This window comes from Molossus molossus, unplaced genomic scaffold (assembly GCF_014108415.1).
Source record: "Molossus molossus isolate mMolMol1 unplaced genomic scaffold, mMolMol1.p scaffold_m16_p_9, whole genome shotgun sequence".
In the NCBI taxonomy this organism is placed as follows: domain Eukaryota; kingdom Metazoa; phylum Chordata; class Mammalia; order Chiroptera; family Molossidae; genus Molossus; species Molossus molossus.
The window spans coordinates 84,481,042-84,502,583 of NW_023425403.1; positions in this window are offsets into that span (position 1 = coordinate 84,481,042).

The window sequence follows — 21,542 nt, forward strand, 5'->3', positions numbered from 1 at the left end:
GAATACTGTCCCCTTTTAATAGTAACAGGTATGTGAAAATAACACCACAGAGAATAATAAATTATAGGAAACTTTAATGAACTGTATTGGCTAAACTATGCCATGTATCGTTTTTTATATTATTAAAGCTATTGTTATATATTATTTTCATTAGCAAGCCATCCCATAACAATGGATTGTGTAGAGAAGAACATTAAGAAAAGAAAATATAGTGAGGATTTTATACAGTATGGTTCTCACTCATTAATTACAGCAGGAATTGAGAAACCACATGTGTTATTTGTTGTGAAGTTCTATTCTATCAGCCAAATCTATGAAGCCGGACAAACTGAAACACCATTTTCATAGCAAGCTTCCTTACTTTGCTGGCAAAAATACCAATGATTTTACTTTATTTTTTAATTTATTTTTGTTACAGATGTTTATCCTTTTTTCCCCAATTGATTTCCTCCTTTCTCTCCCTCCCCACCCTGTCCCCAGCTTTGTTGTCCATGTCCACTGTTCATGCATCCATGCATATACGTTCTGTGGCTTATCTCTCCCCCAAAACCCCTTTTCTGGAGACTGTCAGTCTTTACGCCACTTCCATGTCTCTGGGACTACCCAATTCCTCAGACTGTTATGTTCATTATATTCCACAAATAAGTGAGATCATATGATACTTGTCTTTCTCTGTTTGGCTTGTTTCCAGGTCCCTCCATGTCGTCTCAAATGATAAGAGGTCTTTCTTTCATACAGCTACATAGTACTCCATTGTGTATATGTACCACTGAATTTTTATCCATTCGTCTTCTGATGGACATTTTGGCTGTTTCCAGATGTTAGCTCTTGTAAATTATGCTGCTATGAACATGGGGGTACTTATATTCTTTGTGATTGGTGTTTCAAGCTTCTTAGGGTATACTCCTAAAAGTGGGATCACTGGGTCAAATGGCAGTTCAATTTTTAAATTTTTGAAGTAACACCATAGTGTTTTCCATAGTGGCTGCACACGTCTGTATTTCCACCAGCAGTGTACAAGAGTCCCCTTTTCTCCACACCCTTGCCAACACTTGTTGTTTGATGATTTTTTGATGGTGGCCATTCTGACCGGTGTAAGGTGATACCTCATTGTTGTTTTAATTTGCATCTCTCTGATGATTTGAGCATTTCTTCATATGTTTCATAGCTATTTGTATGTCCTGTTTGGAGAGGTGTCTATTTAGTTCCTCTGCCTATTTTTTAATTAAGGTTTTGTCTTCCTTTTGGTGTGGTGTATTACATTTATTGGTTTGTGAATGTTGTACCAGCCTTGCATCCCTGGGATAAATCTCACTTGGTGGTGGTGAATAATTTTTTTTGATGTATTGCTGGATCCCATATACTAGTATTTTTTAAGGATTTTGGCATCTATGTTCATCAGGGATATTGGCCTGTAGTTTTCTTTGTAGTGTCTTTTTCTAGTTTTGGAATTAGAATTATGCTGGATTCACAAAATGAGTTTGAAAGCCTTCCTTCTTCTTGAATTTTTTGAAATAGTTTGAGGAGATTGGGTGTTAGTTCTTCTTTGAATGTTTGGTAAAACTCCCCTGTGAAGCTGTCCAGGCCTGGCCTTTTGTTTGCTGGGAGAGTGTTGATTACATCTTCAATATTCTTAGTTGTTATTGGTCTATTCAAGTTTTCTATCTCTTCCTATCCAGTTTTTGGAAACTAAGTGTTTTTAAAAATGTGTCCATTTTACTTAGATTGTCGAAATTGTTGCTATATAATTGTTCATAGTATTTGTTAATGATCTTTTGTATTTCTGTGGTGTCAGTTGTTATTTCTCCTCTTTCATTTCTGATTTTGTGTATTTGGGTTCTCTCTCTTTGTTTCTTGTGAGTCTAGCTAAGAGTTTATCAATCTTGTTTATCTTTTTGAAAAACCAGCTCTTTGTTTCATAGATCCTTTGAATTATAATTTTGGTCTCAATATCATGTTCTTCTGCTCTGATCTTTACTATTTCCTTTCTTCTACTTGCTCTGGGTTGTTGTTGTTGTTTGCTTTCTAGTTCTTTAAGTTGTGAGGTTAGATAGTGTATTAGAAATTTTTCTTGTTTCTTGAGGTAGGCCTGTAGTGCTATGAAATTCCCTCTCAGAACTGCTTTTGCTGCATCCCATAGATTTTGTGTTCTTGTGTGTTTGTTTTCATTGGTTTCCAGGACATTTTTAATTTCTTCCTTGATCTTGTTGGTAACCCATTTATTGTTTATAACATGCAATTGAGCCTCCATGTTTCAAATGTGTTTGTATGTTCTTGTTACAATTGATTTCTAATTTTATTCCATTGTGATCTGAGAAGATGCTTGATATCATTTTAATCTTCTTGAACTTGTAGAGACTTAGTTTGTGCCCTATCATTTGGTCTCTTTGAGACTGTCCCATGTGCACTTTGGAAGAATGTGAATTCTGCAATTTTGAGGTGTAATTCTCTGTAGATATCTATTAAATCCATTTGGTCTAGTGCTTCATTTAGAGTTTCTATGTCCTCGTTTATTTTTTGTCTACAGTATCTATCCGGTGATGTCAGCAGGGTGTTGAAGTCCCCTGCTATGACTGCATTGCTATCGATTTCTTCTTTGAAGTCCTCCAAAAGATTTTTAATATATGTTGGGGCTCCTATATTGGGTGCATATATGTTTACCAAGGTTATATCTTCCTGTTGGATAGATCCTTTCAATATTATTTAGTGACATTCTTTGTCTCTACTTATGGCCTTTATTTTGAAATCTATTTTGTCAGATATGAGTATTGCTACCCCAGCTCTTTTTTGCTTTCCTTTTGCTTGGAAGATTTTTTTCCATCCCTTCACTTTCAACCTATGTGAGTCTTTTGTTGTGAGATGGGTCTCTTGTAAAGAACATATAAATGAGTGATGCTTTCTTATCCAATCAGCTACTCTGTGTCTTTTTATCGGAGCATTCATTCCATTTACATTTAAGGTGATTATTGATATGTACTTATTTATTGCCATTTTTGTTTAGTGTGGTTCTATTTTTTTTCCTATTTCTTCTATTAATTACAGCAGTCCTTTTAGCATATCTTGCAGTGCTGGTTTGGTGTTAATATATTCTCTTAGCCTTTTTTGTCTGGAAAGCTCTTTATTTGACCTTCTATTTTGAATGATAGCCTTGCTGGATAGAGTAGTCTTGGATTCAGATCCTTGTTTTTCATGATATTGATTACTTCATGCCAGTCCCTTCTGGCCTGTAGTGTTTCTGTTGAGAAGTCAGCTGATAGCCTTATGGGGGTTCCTTTTAAGGTAACCTGTTGCTTATCTCTTGCTGCCTTTAGGATTCTCTCTGTCTTCAAGTTTTTGGCATTTTAATAACTATGTGTCTTGGTGTGTACCTGTGTGGGTTCTTTTTACTTAGGGTTCTCTGTGCTTCTTGAACTTGAGTGCCTTCTTCCTTCACCAAATTAGGGAAGTTTTCTGTCACTATTTCTTTAAATATATTCTCTGAACCTTGCCCATTTTCTCCTTCTTCAGGGACTCCTATGATGTGAATAGTTTTACATTTCTCACAGTTGTCCCACAATTCTCTTAAGCTGTCTTCCTGTTTTTTAATTGCTTTTTTCCTTCTGGTTTTCTGATTGGTTGATTTTTTTTTTTTCCCTGTCTTCTAATTCATTGATCAGGTCCTGACCTTCCTCTACTCTGCTGGTTAGTCCTTCTAATGTGTTCTTAATTTCTGCTATGTCCTTCTTCATTTCCACTTGGTTGCTTTTCAATGTTTCTATATTTTTACTCATGATGTTGAAGTCCTTACTCATTCTGTTAAGCTGCCTCAAGATCATGGCTCTGAATTCTACCTCTGATAACTTGCTTAACTGCATTTCATTTATCTCATCTTCAGTAGAGTTCTCTTGTTGTTTCATTTGGGATTTGTTTCTTTGTTTTACCATTTTGGCTATGTCAGTGGGTTTTGGAGCCTGCCAAATTTTCCCTTTGGGTGTTGGTGTTTTGCTGTTTTTGGTTCTCTCTACTGGGTTTGGATGATCGTGAGAGGACCCATGTTAAACACCACTATCAAGTCTTTCTTTCCTGGGTAAATTTTCAAGCCCAGGAAAGGTTCAGTTATCCTCTAGCTTTTTGCTTGGAGGCTATTATAAAAGCCTTGTGTTCTCAGTTAAATGAAGAACTCCCTCAAGTGTTCAATGTAAAGGGATTTCCAGAGGGTGGGGCAGATGGTGGTTGTTAATGAGTCAATTTGCATTTATTTGGACCACTTGGTTGCGTTGAATCTCTGAGGGAGGGGCCACTGCCTCTCCCCAAAGACCTGGAAGGGAGTAAGATGGACACCGTCCTGCATGGCCACAACTCAGCAAAAGCTCTGAGCACCCTCCAAATCCTGAGTATCTCCACACAGTTCCAGTCCTGCCTGTCCTTTCTCTGCCAGAGCCCAAGGTGAGTGGCTGTGGCTATTTTGGTGCTTTGTCCCACCCTTTTGCGCTTTGAAGCCAGCTTGAGATTTTAACCCCGAGGGCGCTGCTCACAGCTAAGACCACTGCTGTCTGTGGGCTCCCCACCCCTCTCCAGTGCCTCCACAATCCTACCAGGAATCAGTGTCCCTGGTTATATGGTCTTTGCAAGCTGCTTTTCTGTTCTTTTTTTCCAATGATTTGTCTTTATTTTAGTTGTAATTCCAGTTTTGTCCTAGGAGATGGTCTGTGTAGCTTCCATTCAGTCTGCCACCATTTTGGAATCCTAGCATAATGTTTCAAAGAGATAATCTGACCAAAGAAAGGATGGGGTCTTCAACCCAGCCAGGTCCCAGGTGTAAAACCACAGTCCCCACCAGACTAGGTCTAGAGCCTGTCAACCCAGAGAAAGGAGCTTCTTTTCTTAAAAATCTAGAGGCTTATTTTTCCTTTTTTTCTTTTTGTAATTTATGTAAAAACAGTGTTTTCTTTTTGTTGTTGGTCTTATTGAGATATTAGCAAAACTGAAAGCCAATGAAAATGCTTAGAGAAAATTTTTTTAAATCAAAGTAAGACTTTTTGCAGGAACAAGAAATTTCATAGTACAAAAAATCACTCTAAATTGTGCAAAAACTGAACACGTTCCCCAGGGAGTTCTTATAATAAGCTAAATGAGGATAGAGCTAAAAATTAAAATTAAACTGAAACAGTCCACAGTGTCCTTTACGAATAGACCCATATAACTTTAAATTAAAAAAAAATTTTTTTTTTCTTTATTGATTTTAGAGAAAGAGGAAGAGAGAGGGAGAGAGAGATAGAAATATCAATGAGTGAGAATATTAATTGGCCACCTCCTGCATGCCCCACACTGGGGATTTGGCCCACAACCCAGGCCTGTGCCCTGACTAGGTGTCAAACTGGTGACCTCTTGGTGCATTGGTTGGTGCTCAACCACTGAGCCACACTGCCTGGGATAGACCTATATAACTTTAGCTTTGCAAGGGCTGATATATCTCCTTTATATGTGTAAACAAGACTAATCATAGAGAACACACAGACCTTGTTAACTATAATCATTGTATATATACATCCAATAGCATGTAATCAGTGATTAAAAATCAGAAGGTTATGCTTACTCTGCTATTATTTCCCTCCAAGAAATAAGTGTAGTAATCTAACAGACAGGCGTCTATAGCAAAGCCTTTATTATTCTAATGAAGACTAAGCAATATTAAAGCGTAGGAAATGGAAGAGCATAGATAATACATCCAAGAATGTATAGCATAGTATGATGGAAAGAACATGTGCCTGGGAGTCTAGAGAAAATGTTTAGCTCTAGGCTCTGCAAATTCTCTACTCCACTAAACTTGAGTACCTTAACTGTACAAGAAAGGGACTTTTCAGGACCTTCCCAATCCTGGAAACTGTGATTTAATGATATTGGTAATTATCACAACAAAGATGGCATTACTGTCTGCCTCGGAAGGTTGAGTGCAAAGATAAGCCACCATCCTCACAGAAAAGACAGAATGTGTCTTCCTCTTGAAAGAAGACTGTGAAGAAGAGAAGCTTCTTCACTGTATACCTAAGCCCTCAAGGGTATGAGAGTACTGAAGACAAGTATGAAAGTCAGAGAGGGCTCAATTAGATTTGTTCTTTCTATTCATCACCATTTGGTATACATCAAGTTATGTCACATTTTAGAGCTCCAATTTTCTTGTGAGTAATCCAAGTATAATACCTTACTTTGTAGAAATGTTGGGCTTGAATGGACTGGGTTGGCCAATGCAGGCTTTCTTTCTGTTCTAACAGAAAGCAAGCTTCTTGAGAGCAGAGCCTGATGTAAAGATCATTGAAGCCCTAATACACTGACAAACAATACACTGTAGTTGTTCTATAAATTCACCAAGTAATCATTTATGCAGTTAGCAGCAAGTAACCCAGTGATAAACTGTGATCAAGGCTGTTTTCTCAAGACAATGGATGCAATCCCAATCTTCTTTGAATGGTGTATAACATCACTAACATCAGCTTCTGCATAATACTTACAGCAATGGCCATACTTTGAGGACTGTAGTTATCACCTTGACAATAACCTGAGGTTTAAATTGTGTTCAGGTTTCTGTTTCAGAGACAAGGGAAATGTCTCATGTTTTTATAATGTGTTCTTTTTAAAGCACAAGGACAAACACTTGTCACTAAAATAAAACTCTTTGCAATTTAGAAAATTTGACAATCAGAGCTTCTCTTTTACAAAGTTTCCAAATACAGAGGCTTCTAATTCAATAATACAGATTATTGAGTACAATCTTATCAATAAGCAATTAACTCCCCCAAATGCAGAAAACAGAAATAGCATTTATAAATGTGCTCATTATCTCTTTGTGCTTAGCCATTAAGTAAAACATATAAGGACTACTATACATTTATATATTGATCGGCTTATATGAGAAAGGTCAAATATACCAAACTTCAGCTCCTTACAAATATTTTGGATTATTAAAGTACAAATGTAAAATAAACTTAAAGATTAAATGAGAGAGATATATAATACAATGAATCCATTTGAAATGAATTGTGAGACCAAAACATTTAAAAAAGATTAGTGGGGTATTAAGTTAGGAAGGCTTATTTGTACATATGTTTATGTGAATGTGAGTTCTTGTATTTGTTCTACTTATTTCCAGACAAACATCATTTGAGCACACTAAAATAAATTTATATTCATACCTTATTGGTTGGAATTGCCCAAAATCATTTACCCAACTAATATTATTTTAATTGCCTAAAATTATTCATTGAACATGGAAGTTTTTGTTGACATTTGGTAATTGATTAATAATTTTAATATTTTCTACACTCTTAAGAATTTTTATTTATTTTCATATTGAAATGTAGCTATTTCCTTTTCATACTTTTACATATAATATGCTGTTTCATACTATTTCTTACATCCAGTGAATAATGTTATTTTATTTTCCTAGACAGCAATAATTATGTTTTATTTGATTTTGAAATTGGTATGACCCCTAGAACTGAGAAAGTATAAATTCCAAAACTAGTTGGTGTAATAAAGTTCTTATGAAATCCTCAAAAATATGCATGTTAGTTAAGTTTTATTGTAATATAATCTCAATTGCTTCAGTCCCTGTATTGGAGAAGTAAAAAAATATAACTAAAGACAAAAAGAGATAAATATACAATCATATTTGGAGATGCAACGATTCCTGTCATTAATTTATAGAATAAATGCATAGAAAAATTAGTAAGCCCTGGCCGTTTGGCTCAGTGGTTGGAGCGTTGGCCTGTGGACCAGAGAGTCTCAGGTTCAGTTCCCGCTAGGGGCACATACCAAAAAAAAAAATTTATTAGTAAGAGTGTAACACTATCCACCAACTTGATCAAATGGTCATTTATAGAATATTGAGCCCAACAATGGAATAAGAATTATTTTCCTGTGTATATGGATCATTCTTCAAATAGATTATATATTTATTTTAAAAAATAAAATAAAATACTTTAAATCACACAAAATGTATTCTGTGACAATAGCAGAATTAAATTAGAAGTTTATAAAAGACATCTAAAAAATTTCCATATATTTAGAAATTAAACAACACCCATCTAAATAATATATAAGTCAAATAAGAAATGATAATAAATATTAAAAAGTAATTTAAATTAAATTTTAAGAAAGCACAACATAATTTTGCAGTTCTTAAAGAAAAAATTTTATCTTTAAATGTATATATTTTTTAAAAGTATAATATCAATGGCCTAATATTTCTTTTTAAGAAATTAGAAAAAAAGGAGAGCAAATTAAAATATAATTAAGCAGACATTAGAAATAATAAAAATAAGTGGAAATCAATTATATAAGAAATAGATCAAATGTAGATAAAGTCATATTGTCCAAAATTGATCCTTTAAATTAAGGAAATTATCCTCATAAACTTCTAGCAAGATTTGTAAAGAAAAAATTCTGGAGTGAAAAGCAAAATCTACTAATATTAGAGATAAAATAATTAAAGAATATTAAGAAAAACCTTATACCAATAAATTAGACAACTTAAATAAAATAAAGTTTCTGAAAACACAATTTGCCAAAATTGGTACAAGTATAAATAAATACATAAATATTGTATCTATTAAAAATATTGAATTTATACTCAAATACCTGTCCACAAAGGAAAATCCAGGAACAGGTGTCTAAGTAAATTTCATCAATCATTTTTAGAAAAAATAATAAAAATCTTAAATCTTTTCCTAAGATAAAAAGGAGAGAGTATTTGTAACTCACTTGATGGATAAAGACATTATCAAAAAACACATAGTAAGATAATTTTTATAAACATAGATGCAACATTCTTAACAAACATTTAGTAAATTGAATCAAATCATATAGTTAATGCAAGAATATACGGTTGGTTTAACAGTTTACGATCAATCATTATAATTTGTTACATTAAAGTATAATAATGATAATTAAAATAGATACAGAGAAAATAATTGAAAAATATCAACACTTAGTCATGATAAAACATTTAAAATTCTCAGTACGTAAAGTAAAAGGGAACTCTCTCAATCTGAAAAAAAAGGACATCTATAGAAAACCAATAGCGAATCTCACCATTAATGGCAAACATTGAGCATTTGTCTTTTAAGTAAAAAGAAGACAATATCTGCTAGATGCACACCTCTACTGTTCCACATTTTACAAAAATCTTAACAAATACAATAAAGCAAGATAAAGGATTTTTAAGAGCATAAGATTGAGGAGAAAAAAATAAAGCTGCAGGTATATAATTGAAAATAATTTGGAATATTCAAAATAACTATTAGACATTACAACTGAAATTGGGAAAATTCAATTTTACATGAATAGTATAAAATTGTTTTTTTGTATATAAAAAAATAAAAAATGTGAAAATAAGAACAAAATAAAAGCACTACTTATAGCACCAAAATACATAAAATAATTAATGAAATTTAATAAATATATGCAATATCTCTATGCTGAAAATGACAAAACATTTCTAAGAGAAATTTAAAAATATATGAATAAAAAGAGACGTATGCCATATTCATAAATTGCAAGTCTTGATATTTTAAAATATCACTTCTCTCTAAATTAATGTATAGATTAATTGAAGTCACAACAAATATATCAATAGACTTTGAAAAAGAAAATTAGTGAGCTCATTTTAATATTGAAAAACAATACAAAGATCTAAAGAAATCTGTCTGGACATTTAAAAACACAAGAATAGCGCTGAATGAATTACAGTTCCTGAATTCAAGCCTTATTGTGAAACTTCTGCATCAAACATGATGCATTGCTCTAAGGATAAACAAATGGATTAATGAAACAGAATAGTGATTCTCAACCAACACATATACTGTCACTTAATTTTTTTACAGAAAAGTACTAAGTCAGTTGAAAGGGGAAAGGAAGGTCTGTGTGTGTCTGTGCGTGCTTGTATGTTAAACAAATGTTATTAAAACAACTGAATATTTATGCTTAAAAAAAAGAAAGAAAATAAAGAAGAGTAATCTTAACCGCTTCTTTACTCCAAAACTAAAAATCAATTTGAAAGGGGTCATAGACCTAAATATAAAAACTAGAAATATACAAACTAGAAGAAAACAGGAGAATATTAAACTAGATAAAGACACTACAAAGAAAGAAAATTATAGGCCAATATCTGTGATTAACATAGATGTTAAAATCTTCAACAAAATATTAGCAAATAGAATCCAGCAATACATTAAAAAGATCATACACCATTACCAAGAGGGATTTATTCTAGGGATGCAAGGTTCGTACAATATTCGCAAATCAATAAATGTGATACATCACATTAACAAAATGAAGGATAAAAAATCACATAATCATATTAATAGATGCAGAAAAGACGTTGGACAAAATCCAACACCCATTTTTGATAAAAATTTAGCAAAGGCAGAATAGAGAGACCATATATCAAAATAATAAAGGCCATATACGACAAACCTAAAGCCAACATTATACTCAACGGTCAAGAACTAAAAGTCTTTCCCTTAAGAACAGAAACAAGACAGACATGTCTGCTTTTGCCACTCTTTTTCTCTTTCTTTCTTTTCCTTCCTTCCTTCCTTCCTTCCTTCCTTCCTTCCTTCCTTCCTTCCTTCCTTCCTTCTTTCTTTTCCTTCCTTCCTTCTTTCCTTCCTTCCTTCCTTCCTTCCTTCCTTCCTTCCTTCCTTCCTTCCTTCCTTCCTTCCTTCTTTCTTTCTTTCTTTCTTTCTTTCTTTCTTTCTTTCTTTCTTTCTTTCTTTCTTTCTTAACACCAGGAAGACAAATAATCTAATTAAAAATGGGCAGAGGACCTCAATAGACACTGCTCCAAAGAGGACATAAAAATGGCCAAGACACATATAAAAACATCCTCAACTTCACTAACCATCAGAGAGATGCAAATTGAAACAACAATGAGGTGTCACCTCACACCTGCCAGAATGGCTGCCATCAACGAGTTATCAAACAAGTGATGGCTAGGGTGTGGAGAATAGGGGACTCTAGTACACTGTTGGTGGGAATACAGACTGGTGCAGCCACTGTGGAAAACATTATGGAGTTTCCTCAAAAAATTTAAAATGGAACTGCCATTTGACCCAGTGATTCCACTTCTAGGAATATATCCTAAGAATCCTAAAACACCAACTAGAAAGAATATATGTACCCTTATTTTCATAGCAGTGCTATTTACAATAGTTAAGATCTAGAAACAGCCCAAGTACCCATCAGTAAATGCCTGGATAAAAAAGTTGTGGTACGTACACAATGGAATACTATGTAGCTGTAAAAAAGAAGGATCTTGTACCCTTTGAGAAACACAGAGTGACCGGAAAAGTATTATGCTAAACGAAATAAGCCAGTCAGAGAAAGACAAATATCACATGATCTCACTAATATGTGGAATTGAATTAATAAAATATACTGATGAACAAAATAGATCCAGAGACATGGAAGCGTGGAACAAACTGATGGATCTCAGAAGGAATGGGGGTTGGGGGTGAGAAGATATTAACCAAAGAACTTACATTAATGTATGCATAAGCCACGGACACAGACAATAGTGTGGTGAAGACCTGGAGGGGTGGGAGTTGGTGGAGGACAAAAAGAGAGACATTTTCAATACTTTCAGCAGTAATGATCAATTTAAAAAACAAACAAAAACAGGAGAGTATTTACATGATTGTGGTAAAGCATTTCTTAGATAGAACACAACACACATGGTCAATTGACTTATCAAAACTGATTATTTCTGCTCATAAATATACATTAAGAAAATGAAGTGGCAAGCCCAAAACTGAAAGTATGTTTATCCAGTATATATAAATAACTTATACAGTACAATATTATAAAAGCACAACCCAATTTAAAATTGGACAAAGTTGTCGGAAAAGAACTGAAAAAAGAAGAGATATAAATGTTCAATACACATATAAAATAATGTGTAACACAATTAGTCATTATAGGAATACAAATTTAAACCCCAAAATGATATACATTTTCACCTGCTATAATGTCTAATATCAAAAACATTCACAACGCTGACAAGAAATTGAAACAACTGGAACTCATACATTGCTGATGAGACTAAATAGTAAACTGACTTTAGAGAATGGTTTGGTCTTTTATTTTATTATTTCAAATATTTTTTTATTGTTTTCTTAGAGAGAGAGGAAGGGAGAGAGAGATAGGAACATCGATGTGAGAGAGAAACATTGAACGGACACCTCCAGCACACCCCCTACTTGTGCTCTGACCGAGAATTGACCTTCTCAGTCCATGGGACGATGCTCAATCCACTGAGCCACACCAGTCAGGCTTTTCTTTTAAAATTATAGTTCGTACCTCCACACAATGCTGAAACAATTTTACTTTGAGGTATTTAACATTTGCACACACACACACACACAAAAAAAAAAACACAACATTTGTAGATAATGAACATAGCAGCCTTATGCATAATTATCCCAAACTGGAAACAACCCAAATATCCATTAATGTAAGTATGAATAAATACAGTGGAATATCTATTAGCAATAAATTGGAATAACTAATGATATATTTAACACTATGGGTGATTTCTAAAATACCATACTGTGCAAAAGAAACCAAGCACAAAAGGATACAATCTTTATGGTTCTGTTTATACACAAAACAAGAACAAGGAAAAGTAATATATAACAGTGAAATCAGAAGGTGGTTCTTCTGAGTTGGGTAAGGAAATGAGGGTACGTGGGTGATAGATATTTTCTGTATCTTAACTGGAATGGTTGATCAACTGAACACTAAAGAAATTATGAATGTAAATTAGAAATAAAAAATATATCAAACAAAGAGGCCTATATTGATTCTTTGTTGCCAATAAGATACATTTCAAATATTTTTAAACATACAATTTCTATCACTCATAGTTTTAATTTAGTATTTTTTTCTCATCTGTTTCTCTACTTACTTATGGGTCAAAACCTTTAGTAATACTGAACTATTGCACTTAAAATTCTTCATTGTGGCCTCCTTCTCAAAGCTTCATACCATTGCATATGCTACTTCCTTTGTCTGTGTTCCTTCCACCTCTAACTTCTCTTGACTACATTTTGCTTCTCCTTCAGAACTCAACACATATTTCACTTTGTTTGAGGAGCCTTCTCCAAACATGCCGGTTCAGTTTAGATGACTCTACTATGTGCTATCAGAGAAGCGTTCCTTTGTTAGGCCTTGTTAACTAGTATGCAGTGTGTCTGATAGCCTAAACAGAAGAAACTCCAGTTTAATAAGTGGGGAAAATAAGCTTGTCTTTTAAATTTATTACCTTCAAACACTTGGTCTATCTCTAAAACATAATAAACTGTTTTTATAGACACCATGAAACATTTCATCTTATATAAAAATGATAATAATAATGCTAATGATAATAATAGCAACCATTAGCGGTTATTAAGTGACTGTTACATGCCAGATACTGATTTATTTACTTATATTTAATTTAATATACACTATAATCTATGCAGTAGTGACTAGCATTTCTCCATTCTGCACATTAGAAAAAAGAGATAAAGAGTTTAACATGTTCAATTAATGGAACTGGGTAATTTACACAAAATAATTTGGACAAAATTTGCATCAAATTTTAATCCAGATTACAATATCACAAATTTTAAATTAGTTAATGGGGCTTGATTTCCAAAATATAATTAATAACCAACAATAAAAATTTTCTATTCTCTATATGTATTGCAAACATATGTAAATGAATAATTAGTCTGTTTAATTTTTATTTTGCACAGATTGTTGAATGTCCATCTAGTGTATTTCATTAGTTAAATAAATGAATCATAACTCTTTCTTGACTAGTACATGTGTTATTGTGTATGACATCAATGAATCTAGTCATTACCACAATGTAATGCCATGCCAGGTTTGTTAGAAAACACAATCGTCAACAAAAAAAGACAGAAAGAGAATATCATGAAAATTGCCTGTCAGTGCTCATCAGCATAGAAATCAAAACAGCAGCTTCCACCACTAACATATTCTAGTAATACATTTAATTTTTACCTAAGTCAAAATGCTATGTATCATCTCTTAAAACATGTTTTTATTAAACTTTCAGGGTTAGAAACACAACTCACAGTATACCTGTGTTTATAATACACAAACACAATCATTGGTGTTTCTGTGGCTGAATCTGGGTATCACAATTATTTCTAAAAATCAGTGCTTGCAAATCAAGTCTAAAAAACATTCTTGAGTGACAGTCCGCATCATGGCAACATGAGAGATGCTCCAGGTCTCTGTTACATAAGGCTGGATAACTATAATTCAACCAACGATTCCCTGCTCAGCACACAAGTACATCTGAGAAATCTCTCCATGGAGACGTCTGACGGTAGGTGCATGGGAGTACACAGGGGAGCCGAGAAGTGGGGAAGGAGGACAGGGACCCAAACCGGGATGCTATCTGTCACTCACTGTGGGCCCAGGAACACCAGAGCAGTGAAAAAGCAGGGTGCAATACCACTGAGCAAACTAGAGTGGCAGAGACATCAACTGGGCCTGAGTGGCTGGCACACACTTAGACTAGGCCCAGTTAAGGCACAGAGAAAGGTACAGAGGGTGGCAGTAATATATGAACCACCACCACCGGACAAAGAGAGCTGCAGACATGGAATCCTTTCTGACTTCATACCTTCCTCTGGCCCGCCTGGCTGTAAAATTCTCACTCAGTAAATTGTGAATAAGCAGGAAAAATCGTTTTCAAATGGTCTATATTCATTGTTGGTAAACCCACTAGGAAGAACAGAGCTGCAGATGCCCAAACGCTGCTCCTCCCCACAGCAGTCACCCCTGCTGCTCAGCCTCCTTATAGTGGTGCTCAGCAGAAGCACCTGTGTCAACTCAGAGTGGCTCTGTGGTGACTTCTGGTTACAGAAAGGCAGGACTGGGAACACACAGGTCAGGAGACCCATAACCTGAACTTCCCGCCACAGGGGTGGTGTCCTGGAACCTAGGCGACTGAGTATAAAGTGAATGCCCATCTCCTGGGGGAATACAGGGCATTCCCCACAGCCTAGGGGGGGCGCCCTCCCACATGATCCTGGAAACCCTAGTAGTGCACCTAAGAGAAAATAAAAACTTGCATTTTAGCACCACCTACTGTAAAAAAGTAGACCTCTCCTCATCAATGGCTAAACAGTGAAGAGTCAAAACTTAAAAAATAATAATAATGATAGAAGATTTCATTTTCACAAATGCCCAGGTAGAGAAATAATCCATCAAGCACAGTGAATAACTAAGGTAACATGGGAGTTCAGAAAGAAAATTAAAAATCTCAAGAAAATAAACTTAAAGACACGGAAGATTGATTAACATGACAGATGATTCAAAATTGCATTTCTGAAAAAAACTTGGTGGGATATAATACAACTCAAGGAGTTCAGAAATAAAATGAACAAACAAAAGGAGTACTTCACCAAAAAAATATTTAAACTAAAAATCAGGTCCAAACAAATTCTGGAGCTGAGGAACTCAATATATGAGGTGAAGAATGAACTAGTGGGCTTAGAAAATAGAGCAGATGAGAGGGAGGAGATAATTAGTGATACTGAAGATAGAAGTCTAGAAATGATCCAGGTGGAAGAAGAGAGAGAATTGAGAATTAAAAAAAAAAGATCTCTGTGAGCAATGACTCTATTAGAAAGAGCAATATGAAAATAATAAGCATACCAGAAGGAGAAGAGAGGAAAAAAGGAACAGAGAGCCTATTTAAACAAATAATCAATAAGAACTTCCCAGACCTATGGAAAGAACTTGATCCTCGAATCCAAAAAGCTAACAGGACACATAATTAATTATTTCAAACCCAAAATGCCTTTTCCAAGGTACATTATATTAAAGCTGTCAAAAATGAATGACAAAAAAAAAAAAAAATTCTCAAGGTAGTTAGAGAAAAGAGAAAAGAAGACAGTAATCTATAAAGGAAACTTCATTAGATTATCATTAGATTTTTGGCAGAAACTCTAGTAGAGAATGGAATCAAATATTCAAATTATTGAAAGAGCAAAATCACCAGCCAAGAATAATATATTCAGAAAAATTCTTTCAACTGAAGAAGAAATAAAGGTTTTCCCAGATGCACACAAGACCCGTATCACAATAAATAATTAAAGATGCTCTTCTATATGAAACAAAAGAATATAAAACTGTGAGTAAGATAAGTAATAGAAAGAAACAGGAAATTGCAACTCTTGTTCAGAATAAGGGATTAAAAACAACCATATTCTCTAGGTTAAAGGAGATAAATGCATTTAAAAAAAAGCAAGATGACAATAGCTTCTGTAATTTGAAAATGAATGCACAGTCTAAAAAAGAATAATTTGTGACAACTAAAACATGAAAGGGTAGAAGGGAAAGAACTGAACTTGCACAGGTGAATGGAGAGAAGATGCAATCGAAAGAAAAACGACTTTTGTACGTATGAAAGTTTTTTTACATTTTCATAAACTTAACGTAACTACAAAACAAAAATATAGAACTGAGACACACAACATGAAAAAGAGAAAACAAGAAAAAAATCATAGAATACTGACAAACTAAAATAACAGATAAGAGCACAAGGGGAAAAAAAACAATGGCAACACTAAGTTACCAGAAAAAACAAAAACAACAACAACAACAAAAAACATAAAATGGCTATAAAAATCCTCACATATCAATAATTATTCTAAATATAAATGGAATTAACTCAACCAATTAGAAGTCACAGAGTAGCAGGATGTTAAAAAACAAAACCCAACCATAGGATGCTATCAGCAGACACATCCCATCTGCAGAGGTAAACATAACTTCAAAGTGAAGGAATGGGAAATAACACACCAACAAATGGCATTCAGAGAAAAGCAGGTAGATTCATACTATCTCACAACACAGATTTCCACATAAGAAAGGTAATGAGAGACAAAGATGGGCACTTTATAACAATAAAGGGGGCACTACAACAAGAAGACCTAATACTTCTCAATATATATGCCCCAATCAGGGAGCGCCAAACCACATAAAGCAACTACTGACAAAACTGAAGGGAAATCTGATAAAATCACAATCATAGTAGGGGACCTAACTACCCCATTGACAGCAATGCCTTGATCATCCAAATAGAAAATCAGTAAGGAAGTATTGGCTATAAATGATACATTAGATTAAATGGACATAATTGATATTTACAGAGCTAATCATTTCAGAACATTGGAATATACATTCTTTTCTAGAGCACATGAAACATTCTCAAGGATATATCATATGTTGGGACACAAACTAATTCAACAAATTTAAGAAGATGAAAGTCATACCAAGCATATTATCCGACCACAATGCTTTGAAGTTGAAAATAAATTGCAAAAGGAAAGCTGTAAAGCCACAATTATGTGGAGATTAAACAACATGCTACTGAACAACGACTGTGTCAAAGAAGAAATAAGAGATTAAAAGATGACAGATACAACTGACAATGATAATACAACATATCAAAATTTTTGGGATACAGCAAAACCAGTAATAACAGGAAAGTTTATAGCAAATAACAAGAAAATCTTAAATAAATGACTTAACATTACACCTTAAATAACTAAAAAAATAAGAAAAAACAAAACACAAGATCAGTGGAATAAGGAAAATCATTAAAATTAGAGCAGAATTAAACAAAGTAAAGAATAAAAGGACAACAGACAAAAATAAATGCAACAAAGAGATGGTTCTCTGAAGAGATTAATAAAATTGGCAAACCACTGGCTAGACTCACTAAGGAAAAATGAGAAAAGACTCAAATAAACAATATAAAAAGTGAAACAGAAGTCACAACACCACAGAAATATAAAGGACTATGTAAGAACACTGTGAAAGACTCTATGTCACGAAAATATAAAACCTGGAAGAAATAGACACATTCTTAGAAATAGAAAACCTTTTCACATTACATTGTGAAGAATGGGAAAATTTAAATATATCAATCAACAGTCAAGAAATTAAAACATTCATCCAAAAATTCCTCCAAAGTTAAAGTCCAGGTCCAGATGTCTTCACTAGTGAATTCTACCAAACATCCAAGGAAGATTTTTTTTGTAATTTTTTTTTTAAATTGATATGAGAGAGAGAGGAAGGGAGAGAGAGAGAGAGGCATAGAAACATCGATGAGAGAGAACATCCATTAGCCACCTCCTGCACACCTCCCACTGGGGATTGGGCGCACAACCTGGGCAGTGCCCTGACCGGGAATCGAACCGGTAACCTCTTGGTGCATGGGTCAACACTCAACCACTGAGACACACCAGCCAGTCAAGGAGGATTTTTAAAACCTATTCTTCTCAAACTCTTCCAAAACTTTAGAAGAGGCAATGCTTCCTAACTCATTTTATGAGACAAACATAACCCTGGTACCAAAATCTGACAAGAAAAACACAATAAAATAAAATTACAGACTAATATCTCTGATAAATACAGATGCAAAAATCCTAAACAAAATACTAGCAAATAATATACAATAATGAATTCAAAAGTAATACATCAAGATTAAGTGAGGTTCATTCAGGGTCACAGGATAGTTCAACATATGCAAATCAATCAATGTGATACACCACGGTAAGACAATAAACATATTAATAGATGTAGAAAAAGCGTATGACAAGATACAATGTTTATGTATGATTAAAACACTCAATCAAATGAGCATAGAATGTACCTCCACATAATATCATATACACAAACATAATTAATAACATACTCTTGATGAAAACTGAAAGCTTTCCCCCTAAAATCAGGAACAAGACAGAGGCATCCATTCTCACCACTCTTATTCAAGGTAGTACTGAACAATTATGCAACAGAAAGAAATAAAATACATTCAAATTAGGAATGAAGAAATAAATTGTTACTTTTTGCAGATCATATACTTCTATATATAGAAATCCTAAAAGACGCCATCAGAAATCTGTAAGAAACAATAAACATATACAGCAGTTTTGGGATACAAAATCAATGTACAAAAATCTGTGTTCCTACATACAAACAATGAAATATCAGAAAAATATTAATTTGCCATTGCAACTAAAATAATAAATACCATGGAATACACTGAACAAAGGATGTGAAGAAATAAGAGCGAAATTAAATGAATGGGACTGCATCAAACTAAAAAGTTGTTCATGGCAAAAGAAACCACCAACAAAATTTAAAAAGGCATCCAATTGAATAGAGCAAAGATATTTGCAAACAATACCTTTGATAAGGGGCTAATATTCAAACTATATAAAGAACACTTACAATTCAACTACAAAAACAACAACAAAAACAATCCAATTTAAAAATGGGCATAAAACCTGAACACTTTTCCCAAGAAGACACAGAAATGATCAACAGATATATACAAATACGTTCTAGTTCACTATCTATAAGAGAAATGCACATAAAAATCACAATGAGAAATGACCTCATACCTGTTAGAATTGTTATTATCAAAAACAAATGATAAGAGGTGTAGGAGAAAATGTGAAGAAAAAGAAACCCCAGCACATTGTGGGTGGGAATGTAAATTGGTATAGCCACTATGGAAAACAGTATGGAGGTTCCTCAAAATTTAAAAACAGAGCTACCATATGACCTACCTATCTCTTTTCTGGATATCTACCCCCCAAAACTTGAAAACATTTGTTCATAAAGATATATGTACCCTTATTTTCATGACAGCATTATACTCAGTAACCAAGACATGGAAACAACCTGAATATCCTTCAATGAATGAATGGTTGCATAGAAAAGATGAGATACATATGTATAGTGGAATACTACTGAGCTATAAGAAAAGATGAAATAGCGCTGTTTGCGATAACAGATAGATCTTGCGACTACCACACTAACTGAAGTAAGTCAGATGGAAAAGTCAAGAACCATTCATTTCCCTCACATGTGGGATATGAAATAGAAATCAAGAAATTAACAAACTCTAGACACAGACAATAGAAGGTTGATTACCAAATGGGAAAGGTGATGGGAGATAAAGGGGGTCAAATATGTGCTAACAAAGGTAGACAAGACTTTGGGAGGTAAGCATAGAACACATTATACAAATGACATATTATAAAATTGTACACTTGAAACTTATATAATGTTATTAATAATCAATTCCAATCCATTTAGTAAAACAAAAACAAACAAAAATTCTTAACTTAGATAATAATACACTCCAAATGGAATCTTCACCGCCTTTATTATACACTTAACGTATATTTATTAATTCAACAAATATTTATTGAATCCTTTTAGTCACTTCAGTTTAGGATAATAAATATGAACAAGAGCTGCCTCATAGAGTACATATATAATGAATCTTTTAAAGAAAATAAATACATGTATTTACCAAATAAGTGCTATATAAATTGTTTAAAACAGGAAAGAGAAGAATTCAAAGGAGAATTAACTTTGTTTAGTGCACAGACTAAAAAGTGTATTAAGGATATAAAGAGAGCTTTATATTCTTATTAAAATCTTCCTTTGGAATAGCAGTTAATACAAAATTTGTGCCCTGAGTTGTTTGGGTCTTTTGTGGTAATTGATACACTTCTCTGTAAAACTTTTATTTAAAAAATGCTTATATAGTAGTCTCCCCTTATCCACAAAGGATATGTCCTAAGAACACCCCACAGTGGATACCTGAAACCACAGATAATACTGAACCCTGTATATACTATGTTCTCCCACATATACCTATCAGTAATAAATTTTTGTTTATAAGTTAGGCACAGTAAGAGATTCATAATAATAAAATAACATTTATACCAATATATTGAAATCAAAGTTATGTGACTGTGTCTCTCGCTTTATGCTCTTTCTCAGAATATCATGTGCTGTGCTCACCTTTTTCCTTAAAGAAACCATTTGATGGCTTCTCTTTGGCATATCCAAATCACCAGTGTCACTGACTCTTGCACTTTGGGGCCATTACTAAGTAAGATAAAAAAGTTACTTGAACACAAGCACTGTGATTAAGAGGACCACTAACAGCGTGGAGATGCTGGCCAAGGGGTGATTCATGTCCTGGTTGGCATGGGGTGGGCAGTGCCAGATGTTGTCATACTACTCAGAAGGGTAACAATTCGAATTTATCAACTGTTTATTTCTCTAATTCTTCTTTTAATATTTTCAGACTATGGTTGACTACAGGTACTAAAACCACAGAAAGAAAAAATCACAAATAAGGAGGAACTACTATAACATTGTTTTACATAAGATAACTCAAAGGACTAAGAAGAAGCCCTGGCCGGTTGGGCTCAGCAATTAGAGCCTCTTTCTGCAGACCAGTGAATCAAGGGTTTGATTCTGGTCAAGGGCACTGCCTCAGTTGTGATTCATCCCCGGCCCTGGTTGGGGTTTGTGGGGGTTGTGTGGGATGCAGCCCCTCTATGTGTCCCTTTCACGTCGATGTGTCGATGTCTCTCTCTCTCTCTCTCTCTCTCCCTCTCTCCCTTTCCCTCTCCCTCTCCCTCTCCCTCTCCCTCTCCCTTTCC